Consider the following 12,646-nt stretch of genomic DNA (forward strand, 5'->3'; position numbering starts at 1 on the left):
TACTGCTTTTTCTCCTCTAGAAATTCCACCAGGGCACAATAGTTAGGGACAATAAAATCCAGATAATTACACCCAGATTTCACAATAGAAATGTCAAACTGTTAAAATAGAAAAATAGGCTTGATGATACTTTGTATTTAAGCCAAGTAATAATAGCTCTTACCATATGTTGACAGAGAGAAGTAAACTGCTTAGGACTGAAGGAGTGGGGTGTTTTCCTTCATTCCATGATGCAAATATTTTCAAGGGAACAGAGCAACTCTTTCCCTTCTCCCCTCCACCCATGTGAGCTGTCTTTGACTGCTCTGTGAACAGAGTGGGGCTAATCAGTTCCTTTGCAGGTTGGTGTTCGAATCTCAGCCAAAAGGCAGTGTGTGATTTGGGCACATGCTCCTAATTCTTAGCCCAGCCATAGTTTTGAGGAGACCTCTCTCCTAGCTCCTGCTCTCCTCTTTTCTCCCTGGCACCTCTTCCAGGCTTTCCTGAGGAGCAGATGCCAGCATGGCTGAGAGCTGTAAACTTGATCCTTAACATCAGACTGAAATGCTGACCTGATCAGCGGCAACCAGAACCTGAAGAAGCAGAGCGTCTAATGCATTAGTCAGCTGCAATACCAGGCAGGCTGATTTTTTCACCTTCTTTTGACCTGAAGAGTCTCATCTTCTTTAAATAGCATCATTCAAACTGCAGTCTTTTTGCTTTCAACAACTACGCTTTTCAAATACTGCCTAAAGAAAATAACTTTGGGTTCCTATTATCTTAGATGAATAACTACGAGCACAGAGCTCTGTGCTCATAGTTATTCATTTGAGATAATTATTAGGTTTGGCGGCTTACTTATCTGATCAGTATCAGAGGTTAAAAATCCTTTAGAAATTCTTGCACATCTTGTGCTGTTTTGTTTGAGTCCTGTTAAGCTGGAATTACCATACAACATGAATTCATTGCTACTCTGTCAGAACAGAGCATGCTGTGTCACAGCGAAAGCGGGATAGACCACCTGACCTGGGGAGACAGTATTTAATTTTTCTTCATTCATATGATGCTTTTTTCCAGCAGAAGTGATTTGGGGGCAAAGCCTGTGTCTGTGGTAAATGCCTTCCTGGTGGTGGTTTCCTGCTCTCAGTCCTTTATGCTGGTGGGGTGGGAGAAGGTGATGTTTCTTTCCCCTTAGGTCCAGCCTCATCATTCTCACTGAGGCAGTGCCCCTGCAGTGGCATTTCAGAGCCATGCACCAGAGCAAGGAGTTGGAGGAGGCAAACTGGGGAAGGCGTAGGGCCAAGGGAAGCTATTGACCCCTGTTAGTCTGCAGCCTGGCTGTGATTGTGCCTGACACCTGAGTCACCCAGGGGCTCTATCCTCTCTCGCTGGGACTAAAACACAGTCCTTCAATGTGAAAAAACACTTCTAAGAGTGTGCTGGCCAGTCCATTTTCCAGCCTTGGGCCCCAAGTCAAGGTCCTTACCAGAGCTGCTGGGGCAAAAATATCTCCTCTCTGCTTGCAGCATGCTATCCTGTACTCTGCAGTTGTGGCACAACCATGAACCATCTGTGTCATCTCTTGCCACAAATGTACTGAAAAGGGGGGGGGGGGGGGGAAGTCTCTGTGCATCTCTGTCCTCAGGTGTTCCTGACTGAGTGCTCTGTTCAGAAATGGCTTCGTTTGCTTCACAGCTGTGTAATTTACATGGAAGTTGGTCCAGGAGGAATCTCTTTCATGTAGCTCACTCAAAGCCCCAGTTCATCAGTATGGATTGCTTGCCATGCACTGGGGATTTATGGTACACGGTGGGGTGTGCGGAAGTCAGAGACAGAGTCAGAGAGTGAGGAACAGTAGGGAAATTTTTATCCTAAAAGAAGAATTTGTGTGTCCAAAAGAACTGTCTTTCAGAATAAAAGCTGTGTTCTCTTTTTGCCGACAGAGGAGATGCTGTATTCCTGAAATCAAACCCAGGGAGACGTTCCCCTAGCCGTGGGGAAAGACACAGTGATGTTGTTAAGGCTGAAATTGCCTATTCTTATAAGGAAAAAAAAAGATAAGCCTATGAAAACAATAGTGACTCAGGTAGTAAGTTACAAAACAGTGGCTGATTTCCTCAGAGTAATAATAACTACTTAAACATATCAATTTTCTTTTGGTGACCTCTGTCCTAAATGTAGTGTGTGGAGTTGGAGGCAGGAGGAAAGATGAAGATTTGAAGATCAAGCCATGCCAAAACATTTCTGCAACATGTTAAAAAGAGAGCTACTTTGCAATTACAGAAATGATGACTTAATGGTCTTTTTAGCCATTGAAAAGGAAGAGATAGGGGGTCGTAGCTGAGAAAAGGCCCTTGTGTTCAATGACATTCTTCTCAGGGTCAAGTACAAGTGGAGCCTGATTTAGTCATAGACTAAATGTAGCTGCAGTTCTGCAGTCCTCCCAAGTGTAATCTATACTAGTCCTGCAGAGCGAGCGCTTTGCTGGGTTCCAGCTAGGACTGCAGTGTCCTTGTTATGCAGCGAGGCCGCTCAAGGGTGTTAAAGTGCTTACTTGCAGTTGTTGGAGCAGTTTCTGCGATGGCTGATTGATTTACTGTATCTGGAAGTTCAGACCTGGAAACGTGAGCGAGGGAGAATGCCTTGGCCGCGGTGGCGAGGCTGGGTGTTGAGAGGACAGGCAGCTGGCGGGTGACCTCCGGAAGATGACAAATGGGGAACCAGGTGCCCCGCTCATTCAAGAGCACTCGCAGCCCCTCTGCTCCCAGAGGCGCGAGTTACGGAAGTCGCTTGCGCTGAAGGAAGGCTTCCTGTGAGCGAGGCTTCTAGAAATAAACATTAACCTTTTGTTACTGCCTGAATACGTGGGGATATGAATTCAAGCAGCTATTCGGGAAAGAGTTTAGGCAGAAATCCTTTCAGTTTGAAGGAAAGAAAAAATAATCAAATGGTAGTGGAGATGGTGTCTGGAACGCTGGCAAAAATGTGTGGTGCTGAAATGTGTGGTGAGCAACAAGAAGCAAACAGTTTATGCAGCATAATCAGTGATGGTTCTTGAGTGACATGTATGAAGCCATTAAAACAACTAAATATATTACTGGGAGGAAAGTGGGATGTGAGGAACTTCCCCAACAACTGAAGAAAGAAAAGTCAGCACAGAGCTTGTACAAAATACCATTTACAGAGTTGAAACACGTGAACAAAAAGAAATTGCATAGCCTTGAGTTTTTCTTTGCAAAGGATTAATGTGTTTGCAGGTTCTGCTTTCCATTTCCTATTTTTATTTTAGAACAGGCAGTTGCTTGCTAAAGTTAGGAGGACTTTCAGATAATCATTGTCTTGAGTCTGCCCTGTAACAGCACAGAGATTTATAAGGCATGTTGACTTAAACGGTCTGAGAATATGCCTCTCTTCTCTGAAGTTTGCCTATTGGGGATTCTGGTATACTCTAGGAGCTGCAGGGTTTGGGGTTTTTTTTTTATTTAAGTAAAAAACCAAACCAGATTGATTTCTGTCATTGCTTTAAGTTTTGAAAGGGCTGATTAAACGTAGCATTTGATTGTTATCAAAGGAAATACACAGACACCCATTGTGAATTCTGGACTCACATGAGGTGCAAAATGTGTTTATCGAACACGCACTGGATTTAAGCATGTGAATTCTTGTTGAACGTAAATGTGTGGCTTGTGTAGCTCAGTGGAAAGAAGAGGTTTATTTAACTTGTTAACTTTGTTAATGTATTGTTTACAGGTGAAATTGGATTTGTGGTTCCTTTGAAGACGGGTATAGGTCAGCTCACACCATTTAAGGAATTTATGTCTCATTTCAGAGTGCTTTAAGTCTGTAGTCTTTGCATCTGTAGTCTACAGTGCTTTAAGTCAGTAGTCTAAGTCCATAGTACTTCGAGTCTATAGTCTTTGTCTACATGAAATAACTGTATTAGGGCTGGTGCCTTCTTGGGTAGGACCCTACAATAACACTGGAGTTGTCTAAAAATTGTTGTTATGGCAGTGCCTGCAGAAACCTGTGTGCACAGCCTGCACGTGGTATCCAGGACTGTCATTCAGCCTGTGGCATAGAAAGTGCGTATTAGGTCAGAGTAATACAAAGCTTGCTTTGTTCTCTAAAACCTTTTTCATCATTAGTTTCCTGTCTTTACAGTTTAAAACATCCACTTTCAAAATTATTATATCAGACAGTTTCTGTGGGGCAGAAGGCATTTCTCTTTGATCTTAATTTCTTCATGCTTTTTCATCTTACCTTTAGGCAATAGCATTGGCTTCTCAGTTACTCTAAGGGCAAATGTTTGTTTACGTATTAAATAAACATGAGTACCTGATTCCAGTCTCATGTCTGTTTAAAAACTAGAGCAGTGGTAGAATTGATAGTTCAGGGCTAGGAAAATGCTGGAGAACCAGGTACTCTCTAAAACTCTTCTTCCTTTAAGTTTTTTTACCAGTAGAAGAGTTGGGGGTTTTTATGACACATTGGCTTAGGAGCACTGAAGAAGTATTTTGCGATAGTTGTCACAAGAAAATTTCCCTCCATTCCATTGCCCAGTGTATTAGTTTTTCAGTGGAAACGTTGGGTCTCTGGAGTCTGGATTTCATCACAAAAAGAGGAAGTTTTCACAGAAAATAGTGTGGTAAAATACGATTCTGTTCCCTTCCATCCACCAAGGGGGGCTGGTTTGACTTTGTGTCTTTGCATTGAAAGATTTTTCTATTGCAGGCTTCACAGTTGTACTCACCAGTGTCACAGGTAATTTGTAACAATATCTCTGGTATGGATAATCGGATGTATCTTACAGTTTAAGTATGTGTTTCACCAGTTGAAGAGGAAACAGTTTATGTGAAACATCAAATGAAAGTGCCTTAGTTCTTATGTTAAACACTCTCAAGATTCTTTTATTGGTCAAGCAGTAGCTGAATGGCAGGGAGTGAAGCTGCCTCTTTCGGAGGGGAAGCACTGAGCCCGAGGTGCTGCTGGATTGCTGTTGCAGCAGGGCACGTGTGGCTTTGAGCTGCCAGGGTCTGAGATGCTTGCCCTTTGGTGTAAGGAAGGAGTGGGGGAAAAGAGGGAGGAATAACCTGTCACTGATCTCTGGAGTCAGAACTGGCTTTTTCAGCGACAGCTACATACTACTTTTCTCGGCTTTTTTCCCCTCCTCCTGTCCCCCGTAGCAGACCTCTGTGCTGTTCCACTGTAGCGGACATGTGCTGTAGCAGAGCTTAAAGAACTTTGTTTCACTACACATCCTTTACATGTGCTCCAGCCCAGAGACACTCAGACAGCATTTCAATCAAATTGCTAATTAGAAAAAGCAGATGGGAGAGGCTAAAAAGAATCACTAGGGCTCCTAGATTTCCTTTATTGATTTGGTGGGTTGGGGGCTTCTTGGCTTTCCTACTGGGAAAAGCTGTTTCTGTTAGAACAGAGTTCTTCACTTAAAACAGCCAAAACTAAGAAATAAAAGTTCTGGGAGCCATGAACTCAAACGCCCAGTAAAGAAGTGTTTTTCTTAAGTATTCATTGTAATAAATAGAGACCCATTAAAGTCAGTAGGCATTTGATTTTGAATTATTTATTGCAAGATAAAGACACTTACTTTTCCTTATTGAAAGTTGGTTGAAGTTTCCCTCTGATGGGGGGTTGGGAGAAAATACTTAAATGTCAACTCAATACAGATATGTTTATTTCCAAGCATTTGGAAAAAACTGTCTTGGATATCTTAAGATTTGGCTGGGCAGGGTTCTGGGACATCTAGTCTACGTCAAGCTTTCATAGAATCATAGAATCGTAAGGGTTGGAAAGGACCTTAAGATCATCTAGTTCCAACCCCCCTGCCATGGGCAGGGACACCTTGCCCTAAACCACGTGGTCCAAGGCTGTGTCCAACCTGGCCTTGAACACCGCCAGGGATGGAGCATCCACAACCTCCCTGGGCAACCCATTCCAGTGCTTCACCACCCTCACTGTAAAGAACTTCTTCCTTATATCTAATCTAAACTTCCCCTGTTTAAGATTGAACCTATTACCCCTTGTCCTACCACTACAGTCCCTAAGGAAGAGTCCCTCCCCAGCATCCTTATAGACTCCCTTCAGATACTGCAAGGCTGCTATGAGGTCTCCACGCAGCCTTCTCTTCTCCAGGCTGAACAGCCCCAACTCTCTCAGCCTGTCTTCATACGGGAGGTGCTCCAGCCCTCTTATCATCCTCGTGGCCCTCCTCTGGACTCACTCCAACAGCTCCATGTCCTTTTTATGTTGAGGACACCAGAACTGTACGCAGTACTGCAAGTAGGGTCTCACAAGAGCAGAGTAGAGGGGCAGGATCACCTCCTTTGACCTGCTGGTCACACTTCTTTTGATGCAGCCCAGGATACGGTTGGCTTTCTGGGCTGCAAGTGCACACTGCCGGCTCATGTTAAGCTTCTCATCAACCAACACCCCCAAGTCCTTCTCTGCAGGGCTGCTCTGAATCTCTTCTCTGCTCAACCTGTAGCTGTGCCTGGGATTGCCCTGACCCAGGTGTAGGACCTTGCACTTGGCTTGGTTAAATTTCATAAGGTTGGCATTGGCCCACCTCACAAGCGTGTCAAGGTCCCTCTGGATGGCATCCCTTCCCTCCAGCGTATCAATCGAACCACACAGCTTGGTGTCGTCGGCAAACTTGCTGAGGGCGCACTCAATCCCACTGTCCATGTCGCCGACAAAGATGTTGAACAGGACCGGTCCCAACACCGATCCCTGAGGGACACCACTCGTTACAGGTTTCCAACTGGACATCGAGCCATTTACCACAACTCTGCATGTGGCCATCGAGCCAGTTTTTTATCCACCGAGTGGTCCATCTATCAAATTGATGTCTCTCCAATTTAGAGACAAGGATGTCATGCGGGACAGTGTCGAACGCTTTGCACAAGTCCAGGTAGATGATGTCAACTGCTCTGCCCCTGTCCATCAGTTCCGTGGCTCCATCACAGAAGGCCACCAAACTGGTCAGGCAGGATTTCCCCTTAGTGAAGCCATGTTGGCTGTCACCAACCACCTCATTGTTTTTCATGTGCCTTAGCATGTTTTCCAGGAGAAACTGTTCCAAGATTTTGCCAGGCACAGAGGTGAGACTGACTGGTCTGTAGTTCCCCGGGTTTTCTGCCTTCCCCTTCTTGAAAATAGGGGTTATATTACGCTGCTTCTAGTCATCGGGAACTTCACCTGACTGCCAGGATTTTTCGAATATGATGGACAGTGGTTTAGCAACTTCATTCGCCAGCTCCTTCAGGACCCGTGGATAGATTTCATCAGGTCCCATGGACTTGTGCACGTTCAGGTTCTTAAGATGGTCTCGAACCTGATCCTCTCCTACAGTGGGCCTAAGGTCTTCATTCTCACAGTCCCTGCATTTGCTTTCCAAGACTTGGGTGGTGTGGTCAGAGCATTTGCTGGTGAAGACTGAGGCAAAGAAGTCATTAAGAACCTCAGCCTTCTCCAAATCCATGGTAGCCAGTTCTCCCGATAGCTTCTGGAGAGGGCCCACATTGTCCCTAGTCTGTCTTTTATTTGCTACGTATCTATAGAATCCTTTCCTGTTATCTTTTACATCCCTTGCCAAACTTAATTCTAGCTGGTCCTTCGCTTTCCTAACCCGGTCCCTAGCTTCCCGAGCAATGCTCCTATATTCTTCCCAGGCCGCCTGTCCTCGCTTCCACCTTCTATAAGCTTCTTTTTTCCCTCTAAGTTTCCTCAGCAGCTCCTTGTCCATCCATGGAGGTCTCCTGGCCCTCCTGCTGCACTTTCTTCTAGTCGGGATGCAACACTCTTGAGCACGTAGCAGGTGATCCTTGAATATCGACCAGCAGTCTTGGGCCCCCCTGCCCTCTAGGACTGTATCCCATGAAACCTTACTAAGGAGGTTCCTGAAGAGGCCAAAGTCTGCTCTCCTGAAGTCCAGGGCAGTGAGCTTGCTGCATGCTCTTCTCACTGTCCTGAGGATCTCAAATTCAACCATCTTGTGATCACTAGAGCCAAGGCTGCCCTGGAGCATCACATTTCCAACCAGTCCCTCCCTGTTGGTGAGCACGAGGTCCAGCATGGCACCTCTCCTCGTCGGCTCCTCTATTGCTTGAAAGAGGAAGTTGTCTTCCACACAATCGAGGAACCTCCTGAATTGCTTGTGCCGGGCCGTACCGTCCCTCCAACAGATGTCAGGATGGTTGAAGTCCCCCATGAGGACAAGGGCCTGGGAGCGTGAGGCTGCTCCTATCTGTCTGTAGAGCGCTTCATCCACAGAGTCCTCTTGATCAGGCGGCCTGTAACAGATCCCCACCGTAATGTCCCCCATTCCTGTTCTCCCTTTGATCCTGACCCACAAACACTCTGTTACCTCATCGCCCATCCCCACACAGAGTTCCATACTCTCTAGCCTATCACTGACATAGATAGCAACGCCCCCTCCCCGTCTGCCTGGCCTGTCTTTTCTAAACAGCCTGTAACCTTCCATTCCGACACTCCAGTCATAGGAGCCATCCCACCATGTTTCTGTGATACCAATGACATCATATTCCCGTAGCCTTGCACACATCTCTAATTCCTCTTGCTTGTTCCCCATACTACGGGCGTTTGTATAGAGGCACCTGAGCTGAGCTCCAAATGCAGCCGACTCAATGGCTGGGGCAGCTGGAACATCTCTACATTGCTCCAAGCACTTATTACAGGTGCTGGCAACTGACCAGGAGTGTTGGGATGGATCAATGCTCCCCTCCCCCAACACATCTAGTTTAAAGCTTTCCTGACCAGCCTGGCAAGCCTCCTACCAAAACAGCTCTTCCCCTTCTTTGTCAGACCAGCTCCGCCAGCCTCCAGTAGATCTGGCCTCCCAAATGGAGCCCCATGTTCTAAACAGCCAAACCCCTGACTATGGCACCACCATTCTAACCATTTATTAACCTGCCAAACGCACCTAGCTTTTTTAAGGTCCTCCCCTTTGTCCTGGAGAATCGATGAAAAAACTATCTGAGCGCCAGAGCCCCTAACCACCTCTCCCACGGCTCTGTAGTCCTTCTTCATGTTCTCCAGGCTACTGCTATCTATATCTCTAGCACCCACATGGACCACTAGAAGGGGGTAATAGTCAGCAGGACTTACTAGAGCAGGCAGCCTCTCAGCAACATCCCTGATCCGAGCCCCTGGCAGGCAACACACCTCCCTTGAGACTGGATCAGGCCGGCAGATGGGTGCCTCTGTGCCTTTCAAAGTAGAGTCCCCTACTACTATGACCCTCCGCTTTTTCCTGGAGGCACCAGTAGTGATCCTCTTTACTGGTGCATCAGCAGGATGTTCATTAGGTGTGGTGGGTGCTTTCTCATTGGCCCCCTGCAGAACTGGGAAGCGGTTCTGGGTGGGGACATCATATTTAGGAGGAAGCCCCTTGTTGTTAATTGTCCTCTTCCTCCTTTTTTTGTTAGTTTTTCTCGTGACTAATTCCCAGCTTCCTGGGTTGCTGCCCTCCTTCTTTCCTATGTGAGCAATGCTGGTTTGCAGCCCCTGCACAGTTTGGGCCTGGAGCAAGCAGCCCAGCTTCCTCTCAGCTTCCCTGGCATCTTTTAGTTCTCCAACAGCCTCCCGCAGCTCAGCCACCTGATGCAGGAGGACCTCCACCAGAGGGCACCGAGTGCAGCCCTGTCCATTGTGCACCCTCGCCTCAAGAGACCAGTCGAGGCACTTTCTACACTCCGAGGTCTGCGCCGCAGCCTCCCCTCTCATCGGCTCTGTCTGGGTGCCTACGCTGGCCACCGCCGGGGCAGAGCTCCCAGAGCGGGCCCTGGTCCTGAGGCGAGTGCTCACCATCCCGCTCGCTGCCTGCGCCAACTGCCGCGCCATGCCCTGACTGACATGCCACGCCCTGTTTGCCCGCCCTGGTCGCTGCGCTCCCTGGGATGGGTTTTTCCCCACTGAGGGCTGGTGCCGTCACTCCTGGCGCCGCCCCCTGTGAGTCAGCTGCTCGCGTGAGCTGAGCTGCCGGCTCCTGGGCAAGTCCTGTCGAGGACTTGAGGCTCCCTCGGTCGCTCTTGCCGCTCCGAACTGAGGCTCCTGGACGCTGTGCTTCCCCCCGCTCCAGTGTTAAAGGCGTCCTCTCTGGAGATACCTCGGCAATTTGCCTAGAAAGGTTGAACCAGTTGATCCTCGAGGTCCTTTCCAACCTGCTGTTCTATGATTCTATGATTGATTTCAAGTAAGGCCCTGGAAATGCTGTCAAAGATGAAGTCAGTTGGAACCAGGGGGTTGGCTCATTATGCCAACTGTGCTTTCAGCAGTCCATTTTGGCAGCTGCAGCCCCTGCATAGGAGAATCAGTGCAGTGTGTCCTGCACGTGGTTTTACAAGCACGCCTTAAGCTTCTTTACCTGATCACGTGCTGGTCTGAATGAGAGGAACTCCAGGCACAGCTCTGCGAATCGGGACGCGTAAATGAGTGTTCTGTGGCAACTTCCTGCGGTGTGGGTATGTGAAATGGGCTGAGCAAGTTTGTGGCATGGCAGAGCTGGAGTCTGGCACCCATCTGACATCTCGCTGGGCAGTTTGTGCTCACTAAGCCCTCAGAAGACTAGCATAGCTCAACAGTATTACTACTAATAAAAAAAATAGACTGGCTTTACTAAGCTGAATCTGAACTGCTGAGACTGCTGTCTGCAGGTGGGTTTGCTCAGGCATCAAGGGTGGTGGTGATGGTAGCTCTTTTCTTTTGTAGGATTTTTCAATAGCTAAAACTGTATTGTGGTATTTAGAGTGACATTTTCTTGTATTCCTGCGGGATTTGGTCTTCTCCTGCTGCAAGACTAACAGGTGACATACTCTGATAAAAATACATTCTTTTTCTGTCTGCCTTGGGATCTGTCATATGTGGAGCTCATGGTGCTTAGTGGTTTTTTGACATTCGTGCTGATTGCTGCAGTTGTATACACAGAGGCATGATAGCCAGAGGGATGAAAAGAAAACAAAACAAGTAACATGCCCCCCCTTGGCTGCTGCAGTGGGAACCTGCCTGCCTGTTTGCTGGTGCCTGCAGCAAACCCCACACCACAGTTATTTCTTGTGTCCTTTTTTTGACTTCCTGGTCACGTTCAAACGAAAGTAATTAAAACTTATTTTGTATTTATCAATCAAATGACGTCTTGGTTTCTCGAGGCAGCCATGGACCTGTGCCTTTCCAGGGAACAGTTTTCCCTATTCAACTTAGCCCTTGTTGTGGTGGAGGGCAGAGGAGAAGAGTGGCCTCGCTGCTGTCAGGGCTGGAAGCATGACCTCGGGCATTGAGCTGGGCTTGTGAGGGGCCCTTGCGGAGTTCATGGCTGTGTTAAAGTTGCAGTTTATGTTGGAACAGGCTGCGCTGGCTGGTGGTCAGCAGGAATTTCTGACACCAATAATAGCTGGTTTGTTTGATAAGATCTAAGGCCAAGGATAGTGCCCACTGAAATAGATAGACTGCTTTTTAACTTGGGATCAGGCTTGTAGCTAGTCTGTGGAAGGATGAATTGCTGTTCTGGCCTTCTTTTAGTACCTGTTTTGTGGTGTGCAGGTTACAGTCTGTGAGGTTTGAGTAACACCTAGCGAAGGCCTGTTCCCAAATGAATTTCCCAGGGCTGTGTAATGAAGAACAGCAATGAACTCGGCTCATTTTATAAACAAATTCTGCTTTGGCTGCATGGACTGGACTATGTGGTAGAACTGGTTCAAACAAACGACAGTTGAGTGGAGGAGCTCACTTTCTTACCTGCTCAGGGGCTATAGAGTAACCCAGGCCATGCATTCCTCACGGAAAAACAGGCCAGAGAAAAGTTTATTATGTGCTTCTCTCATCTGATAAGACCCAGTCTCTGCAGGGATACTGTGAATAATGCATTGATAGCTTATCTTAGAGACTTGGTAAATCTAATGAAAACAATTCTCTCTAGAAAGGTTCAGGAATGCAGCGTGTGCTACTGCATTACTAATGCTTTACACAATTTTCCGGACTGGAGTATTTTCCTGCTTTCATGCAACCACTATTTATTATTTATATGATGAATCTGGAAGATTTCCCAGATCTAATGTCTACCCCATTACCTTCTGTCTTGGATACTGCGGATAATCAGATGAGCAGTAAATCTATTCTGTGGAATAGAATTACATGATATTTTTTTGTTCTGTCAAACAGTTTTTGAATGATTTTTCTTTTCTTCACCCCCATAAAATACCTAATACATCAAAAAAAGTACAGTCTGCATGCCATATACACAGTACTCCACATGTACCTCAAGTGATGCATCTGCAGGAACACCAGTGGAGTGTATTTGTCTTGCGCAGGTGGGGAGGGTGGTATGAAATAATCCCAAGCACTGATACTTTCAGTTGGGTGAGTGGAGGGAAGTACTGTGGGGGTTTTTTTTGGCTTGTTGGTTGGATGTATCGGTGTGTGGTGGTTTTGGTTTGGTTTTCTTCTAGCCCAGTTTGATTGTGCTGTTTCTCCATCTTCTCTGTTTCTGAGGTCTTTCCTGAGCTTCTCTGAAACAAGACTGCCCTGTCGAGCAGTGAGGGGACATTTGCCAGTGGTCTCAGGTGTTACTGTCTGACAAGCTGTGGTTGGGTCCTCTGTGCCTCAGAAACGGCCATGCCAAGGGGTGGCGATG

At 46.9% G+C, this 12,646-nt stretch overlaps 2 protein-coding genes across 4 annotated transcripts in view; one reads left to right on the plus strand and one right to left on the minus strand.

Annotated features, from left to right (window-relative positions):
* Nucleotides 1–12,646, plus strand: part of MNAT1 (MNAT1 component of CDK activating kinase) — a 133,056-nt gene that overhangs the window by 115,712 nt on the left and 4,698 nt on the right. The gene's annotated exons all lie outside the window — the stretch shown is intronic.
* The window catches only part of TRMT5 (tRNA methyltransferase 5), a 26,355-nt gene continuing 13,709 nt past the window's right edge, over nucleotides 1–12,646 (minus strand). Inside the window, exon 6 of the mRNA XM_030484634.1 lies at nucleotides 1–2,804. The gene's annotated coding sequence lies outside the window, so the exon portion shown is untranslated. The remainder of the gene's footprint in view (nucleotides 2,805–12,646) is intronic.

The sequence above is a fragment of the Strigops habroptila genome, chromosome 4 (assembly GCF_004027225.2).
Source record: "Strigops habroptila isolate Jane chromosome 4, bStrHab1.2.pri, whole genome shotgun sequence".
Lineage (NCBI taxonomy): Eukaryota > Metazoa > Chordata > Aves > Psittaciformes > Psittacidae > Strigops > Strigops habroptila.